A 9250-nucleotide genomic window follows, 5' to 3' on the forward strand; every position below is an offset into this window, starting at 1 on the left:
TGACGTCCAGACTGTTTTATTAGCTGACATGTAAACATAAACTGTAGCCTGTTTATTTTTAAGATGACAGCATGTTGTGCTGTTGTATGTTGGGATTATTTTCTATTCACTATTGAAGTTTGCTGCACAAAGAGCTGAATTAAACAGTGACTTGCAAGAATGACAATCAGTTTATTTCCACATCTGGCTGAGTGATGCATCCACAGTACTGAAAGGAGCTTTAATTCTGACATGTTAAATTAACATTTAACCTTTTGTTTTGTTGTATATGATCACATCTCCTATAGGACAAGGCTTGAACATGATGTCACATCACTGAGAGTGAAAATATCGCACCACTTGATGAATTAAATATTAGAAAAAGGATGAAAATATTCCTGCGAATGCAGTGGTCAAGTTCAAGTTTCATAATTGTTTCATAATAATTTTATAAATGTTACTGTAACAGCTGAGAGAATAAAAAACAGTGATTTATATCACTCATCATTTCATAGACTAGACCATCCATCTGATTAATTTACATTACTGATGGTTTATGGAGTTTAGTGAAACTGTGGGATCAGAAATATTCTTAACTATATTTTGATGTATTTTCTTCAAACTGTGTTAAATCTAATCTAGGAGAACTCCTGATGAACTGTGCTGCACCACTGAGCCATTCAGCTCTGAGGACTACACTTACACCCAAACATACAGCCTGTTTCAAAGCAAAAACAACCGTATCTCATCTTTGGGGTTTAACATTTCTCTGCCAGATTAACTTGTGTAATTGTTACTGCAATGACAGAAACACACAAGCCCAGTTTGTTGCACCTGTGGAGTTAAACATCTTTCAAAGATCAGAGGTTATAATGTCTGCTTAAATTATTTGGAGGGAACATAAACTGTGGGATTCAATGACAACATGATGAAGTGTTCACATCACAACATGCACACCGCTGTCACTGAAGTTTACATCACAGAGATGTCAGGAGAAATACCTGAGCTGCTTAAGTTAGTCACAGTTAAAGACTAATGAGTAGAAGTGTGTGTTAAGATGACTCTTGAAAATCTCAGTCGGTCTTTGTCAGTTATGTGTGTTTATTATCTGTGGAAGCTACAGAGAGCGGTTCAGTAAACAACACCAGATTTAAAGTAAGTTCCCCATTAAATCGTCAAACTGGAGAAACAGAAGCAAACTGAGAGAAAACCACACAGACACAAACTCAGCAAGGATGCCAGGGACTGTTATCTGGCTAAATTGGCATCTATAAACAACATTGATCCATATGATCCATACCCTGCGTATCATAGCAACCGCCTCACATGCAGCCACATCCACAACACAATACCCAAATGTGAGCTGGGGGGGATTCCATAGTTTTGGGGCAGCAATTAAACCAGTCAATGACGACATCCCAGCATATATTCATACATCTCAAGAGTTTTAATAATGCAACTTTCTTTGTGACTTCACCAAAAGTATGTCATCAGAAAGAGGACATGGTTCAAACGTTAAAAGATTATAGTTATTTTTCCTCAAATAATTAAAGCAGACTCTCGTGCCGGCGTGGTGTCCAGTTCTCTTCATGGATGTATAAAGACAACTGGATACAGGAACAGTCACATGATGCTATTGGGCCCAAAAAGACTTTTTCCCACAGACTTACATTGTGAAAGAGACGTCTGTAAGTCACCAGAGCATCACATCTCCTGTGAAACGACTCGTTTCACTATCAGAGTTTGATCCATTCAGTTCGATCATGTCTTGAAGAACCTACGATTGAATTGTTTTATCCCCGTTCAAGTTAGCTGGAGGGCTAAACTGGAAGTAGCCGTCTCAGCCGGTGGAAGTCTCTAGTGAGCATGCTCCATGAATGCATGTGCAGTATATTTTTATCAAAGTACATAAGTCAACTGTTTTAGCAGCTTTCTTATTTTTAGAGTTAAATATGGTTTTAATGTATTGTTTGGTTTCATTTTCAAATACACATAAACTCACCCGACTCAATCACAATTCCTGAGAAAACATGAAATAAGAACTTTTGACTGCTTTCCTGCTACTATGACTGAAGGCTTGTTAAAATAAGGTAAATCCAACAACAAACCATGTAGTCATATTTTAAAAGTCACACATCTTAACATACTATCTCTAAAAATGCAAGTAATGTAATTTTCAGCATTGTTGAAATTAAACATAACTATCACCAAATCATCTATCTTTAGCTTATACAGTCTATGCTTTAGCTTGGTTAGCACACGCATTCAATATGTTAGTCATTGTTTATTTTTGTTATCTTCATTTTAGACAAAGAAATATGCCATCACTGACCAGCTCGACATCCTCCACAGAGGCCAAGAGTGAATATAAATATCATGGAAATATCTGGAAATCAGATCTTGCCTATTGTGATTTCAGCATAAGAGGAATTTTTTAATTTGAGAACGATATAAACTAACTGAAGTTTTTAACATTAAATTACATCCATTATACACTCATAGAGCACACTGCAGACTGGTAAAATATAGAAAAATAAAATAGAAATATAAAATATGTTAAATTTAATAACACACCAGCACAAGGTTTCATATAAAGGTGATATTTCTTTTCATTTTAAAATCAACAGGAGCCTAAATCTACATTATTGGTGGCAGCTGCATTCGACATGGAGAAAAACGACTATCAGGACCAACCTTGGTCTGGATGTCCGGGTCCAGTGGTTCGGCTAGGGGGACGTGGTTTGGAGAAACCTCCTCCCCTTCTTTCATCGGTGCCTTGGAGGAGGAGCTGTGCCAGATGTCCTGGTGATACACTGTGGAGGAAATGACCTCAGGAGCATCAAGAGCATCAAGCATGTCGCAGGGAACAAGCAGGACCTGCAAGATCTCCACCGACAGTTTCCTCAGATGAAGATCATCTTCTCTGCCATCACCCAGCAGGGCCAGTGGAGGTCTACCCACAATAAGAAGATGGACAAAGCCCAGCGCTTCATTAACAGTGTGATGCCTACCTTTGTTTTGTCTGTAGGTGGAAGCATTGTACATCATCCTCAGATAAAGCATCAAAGTCCTGGCCATTTTTTGGATGATGGAGTTCATTTCACTACTCTGGGAAATGATATATTTTTAACAAATATCACCAAGTGTCTGAAAGACCAAATCCAGACGGGTGATGCTGGATTTGGATTTCCTACTAATGTTTTGGCAGCAAAAAAGAGGCCAGGATTTTATACTTCATGATGTTTGATGTGCAATTTTTTTTTAGATGCAAGGGTAGCCATTGCACTTGTCAATTCTGTCACAGCTCTTCCTCTTCCTCTCCCTTCCTCTTCTATCTTCTCCAAACCCGTTGCTTTACCTCAGCCATTTCACCTGATGGACTTCCTCAGGTGTTTTCCCCCCATGGTTAATGTAGTCAGGAGTTTGTAGAGTCAGACAAAAGTTCTGCCTGTTTTTGTGCAAATAAATATTTTTTTATTTAACTCTGGTATGCATGCCTCTGATTTACTGTAGCATCACACACTATTAGAAGAACAAGCAGTTTATGTAAAGAGTAAAGTTTTTGCCTAACAAGTAAAGAACTTTACCTCACATCAGGGGTGTCACTGGGCCTATACATTTTCTTTAGCCCCCCCAAAATAAATGCACATTATTAGTTTAAATCATAAATAGTTTTTTCTCATTAATTTTTCATTAAAATCAATTGAACTGTGCCATTGCATCTCCAAAGTCACAGTGTACCTAAAGTTAGACCTCAAGTTGTTACTCCTTTGTTCATGGTTCTCCTGGCTCCTTGCTTCATGTTAGCTAACTTTGGGTTTGAGTGAGGAAAAGACAAGAGGATAGGCTATATAACACTAACGTTATACAGTGGAAACCGCTTATATAATCCATATAAGCAGTTGATCACTGCTTATATGGATCAAAAAGCTCAGGACAGAATCAGTCCTATACAAATGTTGTTTGAATAATTTGCTTATAGTAATCAAGTAGTCTGCTTACAGTTTTCATTTTGGGTCATTTCATACATGAAAACATGGGGGGAAAAAATTAAATTACAGTAACTCTATTTTTATTTTTATTTTTTACCTTACTCCCATGATACACATATGATATTGTGGCAATGCAGCACCATTATCAAGGGTGTGGAGGTGCGGGGTGTGGGTGTGTTTATTTGTAACCGCTGTGAAACAGTCAGAAAATAATGTGATCACTATAAGCTGTTTCCACTGCACTAACTAGCTGACGAGCCATCCAGCCAAAGTGTGAACGAGCAAAAGAGATAAAAATAATGTTACTGACAGCTCTTTACATACTTTGCTTTTATATGCCTCTTAAGTATTTCAAAACAATCATATCAGTAGGCATAGATTGTTGTTTATAATCAATTAATGTCAGTGAAAAGGTCACATTGTGTTGATCATAACACAATTTTATGTCCCTCAATTCCTCAACATGTAGATGGAAATACAACATTTTTTCAAAAAAGGCAGCAACTCCGCTGAAGGCCAGTCAGGTGAGAAGATTTTGCCAGTTCAGACAAATACAAACTGAAACTGGTTGATCACTTATTAAGCGTTGAGTTCGTCTAAATGTGAGTTTAATAGAAAATGTTACTGAAAACAGGCGAGGAGAGGAAGAGGAGGAAGATGAAGGAGACTGACAGGGCTGAAGGAGCAGGTCTGATGAAGGTTAGTGATCAAGAAGAAAGCGAGTGGGAGTTGTTTAAGCTTTCGGTTAAAATTAATACTGAATTTTATGACATAGGCCTATTACTCATACAAAACATAAACTTTTAGTTTTAGAGGTTCACACATCAAACATCAGTCTGTGTATCAATAACATACTGAGGACCTGCAACTTATCTAAGAGAGAGGAGATAACATTCCTTGACTTCAGTACCTTTGCTTGATCTGTGCCTGTTGTAAGTGGATGGAAAGCATTTAAGTCATATTAGATCTGTGCTGAATACAAACTATGCAGAGACAGATCTATTGAGTTGATTTTACATGTATTGCTTCTCTAAAAAATCATGACAAACAGACATTTTGGGTCCATTAAAAAAAATTCCTCCCCCCAGACCCTCTGGTAAAGGCTTAGCCCCCCTAACCATAAATCTCTAGCGACACCCCTGCCTTACATCCCATTAGGTTTTATTTAATGCTGTCAAAGAAAATATACATGACATAACAAATGTATTTCTCATATACTGCTGGGGCAGCTAACAACAGTTAATGTTGAACACAGAAGCTGTGCTTCTCTAAGATCAGCTGCTACTGAACTTATTCTTAAACACCAAACTGAGTGACAGTTTATGCCAATAAGTGTAAAGTAAGTAAGTAATGAGTCAGGTGAGAGGACTGGCAGGATGAGGACACATAGGAAAGAGGGAGACACAGAGATGATTCAAAAGTAAGAGTACTTGTTTACTTTGCATTTTCTTTGAATGAAAAGTGATGTTGGGACGGGCAGTAGTGCGTTTGGTTATTAGCAATAATTCATAATTATCTATGATAATTATGAATTATGAAAATAAGATATTGTTAACATTAATCAATAATTCGGGCACCAACTGTTGGATCTGTGAGGAACACAGTTGATTATTTGCAATAATTATCAATTATCAAAGATAATTAACTAATTATGACAACTAATAGAATTATTAATATGAATTAACAAATACGGGGCACCACCCGGAAACCGGGACCAATAACCAAACCAGGTAGTCTCATAAAAGGAGTTCACCTAGAATGTTAATATCTGAGAGATATCAATATTCAAGGATGAACAAAGAAGGGTGAATTCGAGATCTGACTCCTTCAATCAGCCACTTTTCACAATATTACACACAATAATGACAAAAGAACTTCTCTTTAAAGATATAACAGTGTTTATTAAACTTAGCAAGATTAACAAAGTTAACAAGTTAACACATGCTTCAGTCAATAAACAACTATCCTAAAATCTAATCCTACCAAACAAAACACAAACAGCTATATACAGGGTTGGACACATGCAGGGGAATGCATGTGTGTGAACCGGATGGCAGAAATGTGGCGGTGTCTTGGTTAGACAGAAGCAAGACGGCGCTGTCTAGTGGACGGCGTCTTGCACTCACCCACTTCTGTGAAAAACACACATGTCTGATGGCGGATAAGGAAAGACAAAGTGAAGCTTTGTCCGACGTTATCTGACCATCAGATGTGCAAAAGATGTCGGTGCGTGTATGTGTTAGTCAGAAGAGAGAAGGAAGAAGGAGAGAAAGCGATCGTGAGAGGAAGAGAAGCTTTGTCCACAGACAGTGCGCGTACGGACGGCAGTCTGTAATGCACGTTGTCTGGTTTCTGACCGACAAAGCAACTTACTTTCTCTCTCACGATGGCACAAACACAGCGGTAGTCCCGAGCGGGACAAACACAAAACAGTCTAGCGTGGTGAACACAACTAAACAGGCAGCAAACTTAAAAAACTCCTCAGAGTAAAGCAGGAAAAATGGACTCGGCGGTCCGTCAACAGCACAACAAACAATAGCAAAAGCTAAGAGCTAAATGCTAAACAACAGCAACTGATGCTGATAAGAACACACAATTAACACTGCCTCTGCCCAGACTTATGCCTCTTCCTTGGTCGCTTCAGAAAGCGAGCAGGGTTTGTGTGTAATCCGTCTTTATGTCCGGCTTTGTCCTGGGCTCGGATGCAGACGGTGGCCGTTCTCGCACGGTCAGTGAAAAACACGACAGCTGGCTCTCAGCGGCGTGTGGAGAGAACAGCAGAGTCGACTCGGTGAAGAAGCGTTTCTTCAGTGTCGAGGGAATTTGAGGACGCTGGTTGCAGCAGCGGTCTCTCTCGGATCCGGGAATGTGTTCGGGTTAACACGGGCGAAGTCTCGTCTCGTCCGGCGAGGGGAGTCTTCGATGAGGGGAAAACACGTGCGTGGGGTACCCCCTTTAGTCAGCTGATTCACAGAGGAACAGGAGTTACCCCTAGCTCAGTGACATGGGAAAGGCGTGTGCTTCAGGGCACGTTCAGTTTTTAAAGGGGCAGTGATGTCATGGCTGCGTCATCAGGACGCTCCGCTGTGCAGGAGCGTCTCCGCCAATGAGGCTGTATGTTGACTGCTACCTGCTGAGGTGTGAAAATTGCAAAGCATCCTTGGAAATGGAGTTTGCAATGGACTCCCATTGTCTGTAAGCAGCATTTTTGGCGCTATTCCTTTGTCTCGGGGGAAACAAAGGAAGAAAGCAACTCGTGGTCAAGCCTCACAGGTTACATGTAGGCCCTCTCTGTGTGACCTCATACCAAGCTCAAAGTCCAACCACAAAGTAGGTAGCATTCAATACCTTTATGCACAAGTGTTCTTAATTAAGGCTGATACAAAATATCTTTGTACCTGACTTCCACATGTTGGATTGTTGGAGAAATGTGTAGCCGCTCAAGTAAATAAACACCAAGATGGAATACTTGCATGGTTCACACATGGTTATTATTAGGTGACAGTGCAAACCACCGAGAATCACTCTGGTGCACACAGGTATGCAGACGCTTCTGGCAGAAGGATGTTTGAGAATAGTGCAGTGTAGTGATCATCTTCCTCTTTTTCTGAAAGGACACAAAAGTAAAGACATCAGTACAAGAGACAATATTATAGTAAACAACTCAAAACTATATGGCACTGTCTTGTATACATATCCACACACTCATAATAGATACAACAGTCAATATTATTGATTAAAAGATTAATTTGAAATCATATTGGTCAACTTTACCTCAGTGTCTTGTGTCTGCTGCATCTTCAGAGTCTCTCAAGAGCTGCTGTTGTCACTGATGATGCTCTGGTCCTTCACTGGAGCTGCTCCTGTCCTCATTGGTGTCATCACTGTAGTCTGGCTTCTTCACCTGGGTTTTGATGTGTGAAAGAAATGTCAAAAAAAAGTTCTTAAATACAACAAGATGGTTTGTGGTAATCAAAATGAAAACCTGGAATGTTATATGATAAAATACATTTATTTCAAAGATATAATCTAGAAACACTCAGCCATGCATGAAATAACAGGGAATATATACAGGTCATTTTGGACCCATGTTGTGCTTTAGAAGGGTAGTGATACCAAAATGGATTTTTATTCAAAAACTAAGAAAGGAAAAATGAAAATAAAGATTTGTGATGATGAATTGAGGAATACCTGGAATACTGAATGATGAAATTAATTAATTGCAAAGATATAGAAAAAAACAACTCAGTCGGGTCACGTTTGACCCATGTTGTGCACAAGCATGATGTGATGTGAAATTCATGGCCACGTTACCTTTCAAGATGAAATTACTCACTGACCAAGTAATGTTCCATTTTTCAGCTTTTCCCCAACTGGGGTGAAACTTTCCAGCTTCCAAATAAGCTCGGAGTTGATGGAAAAACTGAAATTTGCTCATCTTTATCTCTTATCAGTCTCTCTCTTCGTCATAGAAGATTAGCTGTTCATGCACGACTCACATCCACGGTTGAAACTTAGATTCTGACATGTGTTTTGTCCAAGTGGTGTTGCTGTATGTAGCTTTCCAAGATGGTGGACCTGATCATGCAGGTTGACTCAGATCGTGTAGTGACAGTGACCATATTTGGACGAGAGGGTGGAGCTGACCCTAACTCTAGCTGCTAGCTCAGTTAGCACAGTGCATTTACAGTCTATGGTTAACTGTTATAATGCTAATGCTAATGCTAATTTTTGCTAGTGATAAACAAAATCTTCTTCTATGAAAAACTGAACATTTGACTCCTTAGAGGATCTTTTAGTGCAACCAAACGCTGAACAAGACTTTTTTAACTTTGACGAACTGAATATCATGAAAATCTTAATTCCTTTTGTGGGTCTAACTTTCAAAATGAAACCAGCAAAGTGTAAGTGTTATTGATACATTAGAAACTGATTTATTTGCATGAAACTGTCACATCCAATAAATGCAGGCTGAGTGAACATTCAGCAGAAACACATGTGCTTTAAATTCTGTCAAACAAAAGAATTTTTTTCTTGAAAAACAGCAAAACAAATATAAAACATTTGATTTCACTCAATAACTTTTTCTTTTATTTTTCTTTAACTCAAAAAGCAAATATTCTGAAAAAAGCAATAACGCATTTCAGCTGAATAAGTAGTATATAGTATATAAAAGGCAGTGAAGAAAAAAGATATAAACCATCAAACAACTGGATGGATTTTTAAATGATTTGTTGACTCAACATTTATCCAGATGAGACCATAAAACTCTGGATTCA

At 38.7% G+C, this 9250-nt stretch overlaps 1 pseudogene; it reads right to left on the bottom strand.

Annotated features, from left to right (window-relative positions):
* Positions 1-8880: 8880 nt before the first annotated feature.
* LOC137186628 (uncharacterized) overlaps positions 8881-9250 on the bottom strand; it is a 26374-nt pseudogene continuing 26004 nt past the window's right edge.

The sequence above is a fragment of the Thunnus thynnus genome, chromosome 7 (assembly GCF_963924715.1).
Source record: "Thunnus thynnus chromosome 7, fThuThy2.1, whole genome shotgun sequence".
In the NCBI taxonomy this organism is placed as follows: domain Eukaryota; kingdom Metazoa; phylum Chordata; class Actinopteri; order Scombriformes; family Scombridae; genus Thunnus; species Thunnus thynnus.